This window comes from Phacochoerus africanus, chromosome 1, assembly GCF_016906955.1.
Source record: "Phacochoerus africanus isolate WHEZ1 chromosome 1, ROS_Pafr_v1, whole genome shotgun sequence".
Classification (NCBI taxonomy): domain Eukaryota; kingdom Metazoa; phylum Chordata; class Mammalia; order Artiodactyla; family Suidae; genus Phacochoerus; species Phacochoerus africanus.
The window spans coordinates 90,281,818-90,295,478 of NC_062544.1; the positions used below are offsets into that span (position 1 = coordinate 90,281,818).

The 13,661-nt window shown below is 37.2% G+C and overlaps 1 long non-coding RNA gene across 2 annotated transcripts in view; it reads left to right on the forward strand.

The window, feature by feature from the left end:
• LOC125111995 (uncharacterized) overlaps nt 1-13,661 on the forward strand; it is a 60,986-nt gene that overhangs the window by 2,928 nt on the left and 44,397 nt on the right. For both annotated transcript variants that reach the window (XR_007131007.1, XR_007131006.1), the window contains exon 2: nt 4,539-4,577. This is a non-coding gene — a long non-coding RNA (uncharacterized LOC125111995). The remainder of the gene's footprint in view (nt 1-4,538; nt 4,578-13,661) is intronic.

Consider the following 13,661-nt stretch of genomic DNA (forward strand, 5'->3'; position numbering starts at 1 on the left):
GAACTTTCATTAAGATGCAAAGGGTTTTAGCCCACCTCCCCAGTTTTTAGCTAAAATAAGAATCAGGGCGGGGAGTTACCTTCGTGGCTCAGCAGTTAATGAACCCGACTAGGATTCCTGGGAATGCAGGTTCAATCCCTGGCCTTGCTCAGTGGGTTAAGAATCCAGCGTTGCCATGAGCTGTGGTGCAGGTTGCAGACATGGCTCGGATCCCGTGTTGCTGTGACTGTGGCATAGGCCAGCAGCTGAAGCTCTTATTTGACCCCTAGCCTGGGAGCGTCCTAAAAAGCAAAAATAGTAATAAAATAAAATAATATAAAATTAAAGTATGTCCCGAAAATACCTGAGTGATCCCAGATATGCCTAAGGAAAGAAACCCCTATCCTCTTCATAACAATCACAAAACCATTTCTGAGGCTACCTTCACTTTCTCGTTAGTCTTCAAAGGAGAATGTGGGTTAAGACTGAACTACTAACAGTTGGTCAGGCATCTTCTGTGTGCCATACAATGTGCTAACTACTTCACAGGCATTGTCTTATTTAACGCAAGGCGGATTCCTACATTCCTCTGTGAAGCATTACTATTTCATCAAAACACTTTCATGGCCATTCTTGAATGCAATAATTGTTCCAATGATCTATCATGATTAGATATCTAAACTAAAAGATTGAAATAAAAAAAAATTGAGTACTGAAAGTATGGAAGAAGGCTTTTTGTCTATTTTCCAATCATAGATTACCTGATGCCCTCCCAACCCCCCCTCTGGAAAATATACCAACTAATGCCAATGGTATGTTGACCACAACCAGTACACATGCACACTCTACTTAATGACAGGGATTACACCAACTGAGTTATATTTTAACAAGTATAAATTAAGTTTGTCTCCAAAGTGTTAATTCCAGTTGGACTTCTTGTAATGACGTAATTTAATTGAATATTTCTATAAACTGATAAACATGTGGATTAAAAGAGTGGTTCATATGAAATCTCAGCTTAATGCGTCTGGAAAGTTTTGATAAAGGCAAGTCCTTTAGAAATACTAGGTCAAATCAAATTTGGGGTATAACAACTTTTAAAGGAACAAGAGGAAAATGCAGAATGTTAGAAGGATTCTATTCTCAAATTTCTCTAAGAATGTCTTTAACATCTCATTCAAGAAATTGAAAATTGTAGATGATTCATAATGGGTGAATTTTATTCAAGGAGGATAAACTCGTACCTCAAACAAGAAATGCATATTCCAAGAAAAGATTTTTGCCTTACTTTAAAAGATTGGAAAAGTGAGTATCCATTTACTTTATAAATAAAGATACAATGTTTGTTATGTATGTAACTTTTAAAAAATGATTCTCTTTAGCCAACTTTTTGAGTCCTTCTCACACAATTATGATTTTTACATCCATGGAAATAAATTAAACATGTAACTTTAATTCAGTAGAGGGCTTATTCATGATACAATTGGAAAATAAAGAAGTTGTCCCCAATTAAGTGCTAGAATTGCTTGTAGCAGTGTAAATTACAGTGTTAGGTAGAAATAATGTAAAAATTCAGAAAGCAAACACCATACTATGCTGGTCATCAGGAAGGCTTCATGGAGTGACATACAAGCTACATCTTCAGGAGTGATGAGGAGTAGCTCCCCTCTCTGTAATGTGTTACCAAATAAGAAGAATCTGGTCGCATATTCATCTAGGGCCATTCCTTTCTGGTTACAGCTCAGCTTCCCATATCCCAACCCCTGCCCTCTCCAAAATCTAGCAACAAACTGCATACTTTATGGTCACTGTTCATTTACTTAACCTTTAGCTTTCTCAAATTTCGACTTTGATGTTTCCTCTGTGAAAATTCCTCTTCCCTGTATCTTTAATAACTTTGACTTTGCCAATACCAGAAGACCCCATCTTCTTATAAATTTTTTAACATTTTTTTTGTCTTTTTGTCTTTTTAGGGCTGCACCCGCGGCATATGGAGGTTCCCAGGCTAGGGGTCTAATCAGAGCCATAGCCGCCAGCCTACGCCAGAGCCACAGCAACTCGAGATCCGAGGCGAGTCTGTGACCTACACCACAGCTCACAGCAATGCCGGATCCTTAACCCCCTGAGCGAGGCCAGGGATCGAACCCGCAACCTCGTGGTTTCTAGTCGGATTTGTTAACCACTGAGCCACGACAGGAACTCCCAACATTTTTTATTTGTATTAAAGTATAGCTTGTTTATAATGTTGTGCCAATTTCTGCTGTACAGCAAAGTGACTCAGTCATACATATACATATGTACATTCTTTTTTTAATATTATTTTTCATCATGGTCTCTCCCAGGAGACTGGATATATTTCCCTGTGCTATACAGTAGGACTGTGTTGTTTATTCATTCTAAATGTAACAGTTTGCTCCTTTTAACCCCAAACTCTCAGTCCATCCCTCTCCCTTCCTCCTACCCCTTGGCAACTACAAGTCTGTTCTCCATGTTTGTGAGTCTATTTCTGTTCTGTAGGTAAGTTAATTTGTGCCATAATATAGATTCCACATATAAGTGATATCATATGGTAATTGTGTTTCTCTTTATGACTTACTTCACTTAGTATGAAAATCTCTAGTTGCATCCATATTGCCATAAATGGCATTATTTCATTCTTTTGATGCCTGAGTAGTATTCCATTGTGTATATGCACCATAACTTCTTAATCCATTCATCAGTTGATGGACATTTAGGTTGCTGCCATGTCTTAACTGTTGTGAATATTGCTGCAATGATCATAGGGGTAGATATATCTTTTTGAATTATAGTTTTATCTGGATATATGCCCAGGAGTGGGATTGCTGGATCATATAGTAGTTTTATGTCTAGTTCTCTAAGGAACCTCCATTGTGTTTTTTATAGTGGTGCTACCAATTTACATTCTTACTAACAGGATAGGTGGGCTCCCTTTCAGAAGGCTCCATCTTTATTCATTCTGCAACTTGGACATCTTTTTACTAACTTTTATGGCTTTTTTACCCCCTGATTATCAAAAGATCTAAGTAACAAAATGACTGCTCTAAACATTCTGTGATGTAAGCATAAAGAAAATAGAAATCAAAACTTACTCTAGTATATTCTGTTTTTACAAACATATTCCCTGAATCTGTACCTCCTGAGCTTCTTGAATTAAAAAAAAAAAAGGCTGGTGTTAACCTATTCATGTTCTTCTCATGTCCCCAACCTCTCATGTTCTTCCCCTAGCTGTTCATAGAGCTGACTCTTTCCCTTCCTTCAAATGCCAGAGTAGTTATCTTCCAAGAGATGCTGTGTGCAACCCACCAGCCTGTTACCTGCTCCTCTACCCTAAATCACAGCATTCTGATATCATGCATATTACCTTCTGAGCACTTATCAATAATGTCTAATTAATCATATTCATCTATTTACTTATTAAGTGTCTGATTTTTCTCTAGCATTTTTTAAATGCTATGAAAGCAGGAAGCATAACAGTTGGTTCACAAATATTTATCTAGAGCCTTGAGTAGTGCCTTTAATACAGCAGGTGTTCAGTAAACATTTTTGAAGGAATTAATAATCATGATTTTGCTACTAAAAGCGACTTACTTGTAATTCTTTAGTGAATTTTTCCTATGTCTGAGTATGTACAAAAAGATAGGATTATACTCTGTGTTGTCTATTTTGTTCACCTAAAATGTCTCATAAATGTCTTCCTATGGCAGACTCTGCAGGTCTTCATATTCATTTCAAGGCAGTGGAGACTTCTGATACATGAATGCTAACCAATTCCTTATTTTTTGAGCATTTAGGATGATTTTTAACTAATTCAAATATCTTAAAGCTCTGCTTTTTGAATGTGAATGAAGTATGGTCTTTCTTCTTTTAAGATTACTCATTCATTACTTGTAGTAATTTTCTCTTTTTACTTTATGTCATGTGTTCTGTTACTTTATACTTCTAAAAAATTGTCATACATTCTACTTTTTAATTTTCTCATTTAATTTTACTGGATTACAACTGATTTACGATGTTGTATTAGTTTCTGGTGTACAGTGAAGTGAATCAGTTATACATATAAATATATCCAAGAAGACACCCAGATGGCCAAAAACACATGAAAAGATGCTCAACATCACTAGTTATTAGAGAAATGCCAGTCAAAACTACAATGAGTTATCACTTCGCTCCAGTCAGAATGGCCATCATCAAAAGTATGCAAACAATAAATGCTGGGGAGGGTAGAGAGAAAAGGGAACCCTCCTACACTATTGGTGGAAATGTAAATTGGCACAACCACAATATGGAGCGTCCTTTAAAAACTAAACATATGTTCTATTTTAGCATAACTCTTCTTTGTGTTATATCATATCGCATATTATTTCAATTTCAATATGGGAGGAAAATGGTCATTTTATTCTCTCAAACTACAAGACTTTTTGAACCGCAACATTTTCTACTCAAATAGCAACATTTTTGTTGGCCTTTATTCCTTAGGTCTCTCTTCACTCTGTATTCACCTTATTGTATTTTAACATTAAGATTTTTTATTTTCATAGAATATTCCCTCTTGTCTGGCTTCTCACAAGTATGCTAAGGTGAGTACCAAATTTACGGTAATTGTTTCCCTCATTATTTCGGTCACATTACTATCTTTCAAAATACAGCTAACATTTTTAAATTTTGTGCTATGTTAATTGATCCATTACCATTTAAGTCAGTATCTCCAAGTCCCAAATGCATTTTGCATGAATTGTCTTAAATGTCTGATTGAACTCTTATATCTCTTTGCTCTAGACTCTTGTTTGTGCCTCCGTTCTCTACCTCATACCTACTTTTAGGTTTTCTTATGTTACTTCTATAATTAGAAGGAGTACTGGGGCTGCAAAATGTGGTCTCTAAACATCCAAAGGGCAAAAGCAACATTCCATGAGAGCCAAAGAAATCAAAGTACCAAAAAAAGAATCATGACTTATTCACGAGATCCCAGAGGAAATTATTTACACTGCTATAAATGTGTTTTATAGGAAAATATAACAGTAGAAAGCAAGAAAAAAAATCAAGATATAGATATTCTGCTATGAAGTTTCTCCAGTGGTTTAACAGGTAGGAAGATATAGACAAGTCAGTGATATTTATCAATATCAAGAAATGTCACCATCCTCAAGAGGAGGGAGAATTCTGGCCAACACTGGGATGTAAAGTGCTATGGGTAAGATAGAGCCATGTGCATACTGCCCTGTTGAAAAGGGACTTGTTTAAACTAGAAAATTTTGAGTTCCATCATCTACCCAAGATTGATGGGAAATTCTCCTGGTGTGAATCATAAAGATGGTAAATTCTGCACCATACAAAAGGTGAAGCCAGAACCACTCATTTCACAGAAACTCTGTATACCAGAAAATGCTCTAAGGAGAAATAATGCCATTTGCAGCAATGGGGATGGACCTAGAGATTGTCACACTAAGTGAAGTAAGTCAGATAGAGAAAGACAAATGTCTTATGATATCACTTATATCTGGAATCTAATAAAAAATGATACAAAAGGATTTGTTTATAGGACAGAAACAGACACAGATTTCAAAATCGGTCTTGTGGTTGCCAAAGGGGAAGCAGTGGGGAGGAGGGATGGATGTGGAGGAAGGGATTGGCATATGCACATTAATGTATGTAAAATGGATAACAAACAGGGACCTACTGAATAGTACAGGGAAATCTATTCAATATTCTGTAATAATATTTATGGGAAAAAAGAATGGGTATGCGTATAACTGACTCACTTTGCTGTACACCTAAAACTGAGGCACAGGTGGAAATAACTTTGCCAAGATCCTTCAGTTAGTAAGAGAAAAGGGAGACCCGGAATTCAGGGTTGACTCCCCAAACACACACACTTTCCATATTCTTCGGCCTCATCCTGAAGAATGAGATTTTTACAACACACAGCTAGGTATTCATTCACCCATTGACAAGCGAATGTAGGATTAATTCATTTTGTACTCATTGAACTAATTCAAAACAGTTATACACAATCTAACTAAACTTGCAAGGGAAATATGAAATTTCTAAAAAGAGTGCTTTCTACCTTTGAAAGCATAGGATATTGACAACAATCTATTATTAGCTGCCATTTAAGCTTTGCCATTTTTCTGTCTGAAACATTTAGGGGTAACACAAAAGTTCAAACCAAATTTTATTGGAAAAAGGCAAAACCTTCGTGTATGTTTTCCCTTCCAACTGACCCTTCGCAGATTTTTTATTCTTTTTTTAATTTTTTGTCTTTTTAGGGCCATGCTCACAGCACATGGAGGTTCCCAGTATAAGGGTTGAATCAGAGCTACAGCTGCTGGCCTGTGCCACAGCCACAGCAACATCAGATCCAAGCCACGTTTGTGACCTACACCACAGCCCATGGCAACGCCAGATCCTTAACCCACTGATCAAGGCCAGGGATCAAACCTGTGACCTCATGGATACAAGTCAGATTTGTTTGCACTGAGCCACAATGGGAACACCCGTTACAGATTTTTTTAATGAGTTTTCTCTTCTATCATATCAAAATTAATTGCTCTCTTCAGCATGTTTGCGCTTGTGTGTACCCAAGTGAAAGCAGGTAGAATTCGTGCTCATAGTACTTATAGACATAGGCCCTCATTGGGAGCTAGTTTCATGTTAAAAGTGCTAAGCCATATCCTGCCCTGTAGAACTGCCTCTTTTTCGCAATAGGAAAAACTTAATGAACTAGTCAAATTATTTTACCATCCACTGGAAATGCTCTAATCAAGTCTCTCCCCCAGCGATGACAAGAGCCGAAGCCAGTTCTAGTCCTCTGAAATGGTAGCCACAATAACTTGCTGTAAAAATGGTTACACAAAGTCTGCTCTTATGAGATAATGCAAAAGAAAAAAATCATTCAAATTAAGCCAACAAAAATTTCCCATCACTGGAATTCCCAACGTGGCTCAGTGGAAACGAACCCAACTAAGAACCAAGAGGTGGTGGGTTTGATCCCTGGCCTCGCTCAGCAGGTTAATAAGTATCCGGAAGGAATTGCTGTAGCTGTGGTGCAGGCCGGCGTCTGTAGCTCTGATTGGATCCCTGGCCTGGGAACCTCCATATGCCGCCAGTGCGGCTCTAAAAAAAAGAAAAAAAAAATTCCCATCACAACCATTCACAGAAACATCTATGACAAATGTCTTCACTCTATTTAAATTTGCAAAATTCCCTTCTCTAGATAGAACAGCTATACTATATCTAGATAAACATTGAACTGACATTACAAGAGTAAACTATTTAAAGATTAAATAACAGCCATACTCAGACATAGTAAAGGTGACACTTTTTTAAAAAATATCAATTCCTTAGTGTTTTTTATTCTACCCAGATAAAAACCAGGATTATATTTTTATATTTTATATTTATTCAAAGAATAGTTAATGTGTTTAAGTAAAGGATCACAGGAAGGGAGAAATACAATAGAATATAAGAAATAGTTGTCAAAATAATCATTTCATCTTTCTCCTGAGCAAAGTTAATAGTGAAAACATACAATTTTATTTGTAGATATTCAATTATATAGTAGTCAAACTTTGGCTGATGTCAACATTGTACAGTGACTCTTGGCATTAGAGACCATAATTCAGTAGTTCTTGCTGTGACACAGTGGAAATGAACCCAACTAGTATCCATGAGGATGCAGGTTTGATCCCTGGCATCTCTCAGGGGGTCAAGGATCAGCGTTGCTATGAGCTGTGCTATAGGTTGCAGAGGCAACTCAGATCCTGCATTGCTGTGGCTGTGGCATAGGCCAGCAGCTGGAGCTCAGATTCAACCCCGAGCCTGGGAACTTCCATATGCCACAGGTGAGGCCCTAAAAAGAAAAAGAAAGAAAGAAAAGAAACCATCATTCAATTCTACAAACTGCTATGCGTTTGTAGGCACAGCAAAGCAGAGCAAGAACAGGTACCAAAACATTCTACCCACTATCAAGGTGTATACTGAAACGATTCTTAACACATGTGCACCAAAAATTATTAAACATATAAGAAAGGCACAAAGAAAATGCCATGAAAAAATGAAGTGTTTGTTTCAGATGAGGAAAATCAATAAAATCATAATGAAAGACTGTTTGAGCCTCTGCTGAGAGTGTAGGTAGTTTTAAAGGGTGGAGAGAAGGACAGAGCAATGTGAGAAGTGCAAACAGGAAAGGAGAAGATAGGTTACTAAGCCTTGGGTTCTAAAAGGGGCAGACTTGGGGAGACTGGCTGCAAACACAGTAAGCTTACTCTGGAGGCGTAAGAACCTTGGAAGGTTCTCATTTCTCTGTGAAACCCTTGAGCAAGAGGGACATCCTTTGACTTGTTCTCAAAGAGGTCACTGCATAAAGGTCAAGTTAAATGATTTGGAGAGAGGACAGACTGTCCAGAAAGACTCTTGCAGGGGAGAGGTCCAAAGTCTAAAAGACTTAAAGGTGGTGAGCAAACGTAAGCCACTTAATCTTCCCATATTTCAGTTTTTCAATTTATTGAATAAACCAAATACATATATTTCTTGCAGCTATATCCTCAATTGAAACATTAATAATAAAAAGTCTATTAAACACCTCACCAAAGAAGATAAACATATGAAAATATGCTCCATATCATACATCATCCATAAAATGCAAATTAAAACAATGAGACACCACTACACACCTATCAGAATGCCCCAAATCTGAAACACTGACAACGCCAAATCCTGATGACTATGTGGACCAAATGGAATCCTCATTCATTCCTGCTGAGAATGCAAGATGGTACCACCACTTTAGAATACAGTTTGGGGGTTTCTTGCAAAATACAACATACACTTACCATAGTATTTGGTAATCTAGCTCCTTGATATTCACCCAAAAGTGTTGAAACCTTATACCCATGCAAAAAATATGTACACAGATATTTATAGCTGCTTTATACATAATTGCCCAAACTTGGAAGCAACCAAAGAGTCCTTTAGTAGGTGAATAGATAAGTAAACTGTGGTACACTCAGAAAAGGGAATATTATTCACTGCTAAAAAAAAAAAAAGAAGCATTCCCATTGTGGTTCACTGGTAACAAACCTGCCTAGTATCCATGAGGATGTGGGTTAAATCTCTGGCTCCCCTCAGTGGGTTAAGGATCTTGCATTGCCATGAGCTGTGGTATAGGTCACAGATACGGCTTGGATCATGTGTTGCTGTGGCTGTGATGTAGGCTGGCAGCTGCAGCTCCGATTTGACCCCTAGCCTGGAAACTTCCGTATGTGGCAAGTGGGGCTGTGAAAAGTCAAAAAAAAAAAAAAAAAAAAGGCCATAAAAAGTCAGAAAGGAAATCTAAATGCATGTTCTTGAGTGAAAGAAGTCTGTATGACATTTTAGAAAAGGCAAAACTTGGAGTTCCTGCTGTGGCACAATGGGTTAAGAATCTGACTGCAGTGGTTTACCTAAGGAGGCAAGGATTCATTCCCCAGGCTGGCGTAGTGGGTTAAAGATCTGGTTTTGCTGCAGTTGTGGCATAGGTCACAGCTGCAGCTTAGGTTCAGTCCCTGGCCTTGGAATTTCCACATGCCATGGGTGTAGCTAAAAAAAAAAAAAAATTGAAGAAAAGGCAAAACTATGGAGACAGTATAAATCAGTGGTTGCCTGGGGCTATTAGGGAAGGAAAGATGAGTAGGCAGAACATATAGGTTTTTTAAGGTGGTAAAATACTCAGTGTGATCCTGTAATAGTGGAAACATGTCATTATAAATTTCAATGTCATTATGAACATGTCATTATAAATTTTGCCAAATCCACAGAATGTTCAACACCAAGAGTGAACCGTAATGTAAACTATAAACTATGGGTGATCATGATGTGACAATGTAGGTTAATGAATCATATCCAGGATCCCACTTTGGTGGAGGATGTTGATAATGGGGGAGGCTGGGCATGTGTGAGGGCAGGATGTATACTGAAAATCTGTAACCTCTGCTCAATTTTGCTGTGAGTCCGACACTGCTCTAAAAAATAAATTATTTTTTAAGACTGTTAGCTAAATTCAGGGATTTAAAACAATGCATACCAAATCCAGATGCATGTAGAAAAGTTAACAAACTGCTTAGAAATTTTGTTTGGGCAATCTACATAGATTTTGTAACATTAATGCGATCACTGTCAAATTACCCATGACAATTTTCACAGAACTAGAACAAACAGTCTGAAAATTTATATGGAACCATAAAAGACCCAGAATTGCCAAAGCAATCCTGAGGAACAAAAAAACAAGCAGGAGGCATTACTCTCTCAGACTTCAGAAAATATTACAAAGCTACAGTAATCAAGACAGTATGGTAATGGTACAAAAACAGACATATGGAAAAATGGAACAGAATAGAGAATCCAGAAATAAACCCAGACAACTATGGTCAATTAATCTTCTACAAAGGAGGCAAGACTATAAAATGGGAAAAAGACAGTCTCTTCAGCAAGTGGTGCTGGAATAACTGGACAGCAGCATGTAAATCAATGAAACTAGAACACACCCTAACACCATTCAAAAAAAAATAAACTCAAAATTGCTTAAAGACTTAAAAGTAGAACCAGACACCATAAAAATAGAAGAGAAAAAAACATTCTCTGACGTCAACTGTACAGATGTTTTCTTAGATCAGACTCCCAAGGCAACAGAAATAAAAGCAAAAATAAACCAATGGGACCTAATCAAACTTAAAAGCTTTTGCAAAGCAAAGGAAACCTTGGGGGAAAAAAAAAAAAAGATAACCTACAGAATGGGAGAAAATAGTTTCAAATGATGCAACTGACAAGGGCTTAATCTCTAAAATATACTAACAACTTATACAACTCAACAGCAAATAACCAACAACCCAATCGAAAAATGGGCAGAAGACCTAAATAGACATTTCTCTAAAGAAGATATACAGATGGCCAACAGGCTCATGAAAAAAATGCTCAACATCACTAATTATTAGAGAAATGCAAATCAGAACTACAATGAGGTACCACCTCACACCAGTCAGAATGGCCATCATTAACAAGTCAACAAATAACAAAGGCTGGAGAGGGTATGAGGAAAAGGGAACCCTCCTACACTGTTGGTAGGTATGTAAATTGGTACAATCACTACGGAAACCAGTATGGAAATACCTCAGAAATCTAAATATAAAACTACAATATGACCCAGCAATCCCACTCCTGGGCATACATCCAGACAAAATTTTCATTGAAAAAGATACATGCACACCTATGATCACTGAAACAATTTTCACAATAGCCAAGACTTGGAAATAACCTAAATGCCCATCGATGGATGGATGGATTAGGAGGAAGTGGTACATATATACAATGGAATACCACTCAGCCATAAAAAAGGACAAAATAATGCCATTGCAGCAACATGGATGGAAGTAGAGACTCTCATACTAAGTGAAGTAAATCAGAAAGAGAAAGACAAATACCATATGATATCACTTATATCTGGAATCTAATATATGGCACAAATGAACCTATTTACAGAAAAGAAACAAACACATGTGGTTGCCAAGGGGAAGAGGAAGGGAGTGGGATGGACTGGGGGTTTGGTGTTAGGAGATGTAAACTTCTGCATTTTAAGAGGATAAGCAATGAAATCCAGCTGTATAGCACAGGGAACTATATCTAGTCGCTTATGATAGAACATGATGGAGGATAATGTGAGAAAAAGAATGTATATATATGTGTATGGTTGGGTCATACAGTAGACATTGACAGACATTGTAAATCAAGTATAACAGAAAAAATAAAAATCTTTAAAAAAATTTTTTTTACAGTGTTCCTGTTGTGGCTTAGCAGTAACAAACCCAACTATTATCCATGAGGTTGCAGGTTTGACCCCTGGCCTTGCTCAGTGAGTTAAGGATCCAATATTGCCATGAGCTGTGGTGTAGGTTGCAAACGCAGCTTGGATCTGCATTGCTGTGGCTGTGGCATAGGCCAGTGGTTGCAGCTCTGATTTGACCCCTAGCCTGGGAATTTCCATATGCTGCAGGCACCAGTTGTAAAAAGACAAAAAAAAAAAAATTCTACAACAATGCTAAACTCATTTTGAATGTAAATTGCAGGTCATTTTTTAAGCTAAGTATTCAACATACTTAACTTCTCTAGAGTCAATGTTTAGTATTCATCTTATTACAGTAAAAATTATTTCTATTTAGTAAGAGCTTTGGAAAATCTAGGGCTATTCAATCCGCACACGATTTCTCATAACATTGGTGTTGCTACATTGAACACGTACGTAGGTGGAGTTTTTATTTTTAGAGATAATTAACCTGTGTATATGGATTTCTTTCTTCATAAGGTTATTGTGGGATGTCACTAATGTTTGGTATGATTTAAAGTATAAATATTAAGGTAGGAGTTCCCGTCGTGGCACAGTGGTTAATGAATCCGAGTAGGAACCATGAGGTTTCAGGTTCGATCCCTGCCCTTGCTCAGTGGGTTAACGATCCGGCGTTGCCGTGAGCTGTGGTATAGGTCGCAGACGCGGCTCGGATCCACCGTTGCTGTGGCTCTGGCGTAGGCCGGAAGCTACAGCTCCAATTAGACCCCTAGCCTGGGAACCTCCATATGCCACAGGAGTGGCCCAAGAAATGGCAAAAAAAAAAAAAAGCTACTAATGAAAAAAAAAATTAAGGTAAAGTGTGGCTTTTGAAGTGAAAGCCCACTATTCATTTATGAATTAACAGTTGTAAAATATGTAACTATAAATTAATGCAAAATTGCTGGTCATGAGTACAAATATTATGGGGGAAGTGGAAATGCTTTGCAAAGTAGCTTATAATGAATTTGAGTTTACATTTGCTAGTGATTTTTCAGAACTCAACTAGGAATAATTCTCTCTCTTCTTCACTCTACCTTTTCATAGCCAGAATAAAAATTCTACAATGGCAGTGACTATTTTTAATATAAAAATTTCACAATATGTGTGAAGAAACTTTACTGAGACAGTAAAGGACTTGGGTGAATATATATTACTATATATCAGGATTGAGAGGCTTGAAATTGAAAATATATCAATTCTCTACAAAATGATATATGATTATATAATACAATGCCAAATAAAATCCTAAGAAACTTTTGGAGCAGAAGCACCTTGAAAAAAATTCCTGATTTGTTTAGAAGAATAAACATGAAAATTGAATATCCAGAAATATTCTGAATAGGAAGAGAAATGAGGTGGAACTTAGTGTACCATACATTATAATATATTTTACAGTGACAGAAGTGAAAAAGTCTTGACAAAGGAGCAGGAATAGACATATAAATCAATGAAGCAGAACATATAAGTGATGAATGATGATAAAGGGAGATCTTTGAATCAGTGGGGAAATGATAAATATTCAGTAAGTGTTGTTGTGAAAACTGGAGAAAAATCTACACTTAAAGAAGAAAGGAAAACTACACCTTGAATTCATAACTTCATCCAGAATAAAATCCAGATAAATTAAAGGTATGAATACTAAAAATGTAACTGTGGAAGTTCCCATTATGGATCAGTGGGTTATGAAACCAGGTAGTCATGAGGATTTGGGTTAGATCCCTGGCCTCACTCAAGAGGTTAAACATCCGGCGTTGCCATGAGCTGTGGTGTAGGTCGCAGTTGTGGCTCGGATCCTGCAGTGTTGCTG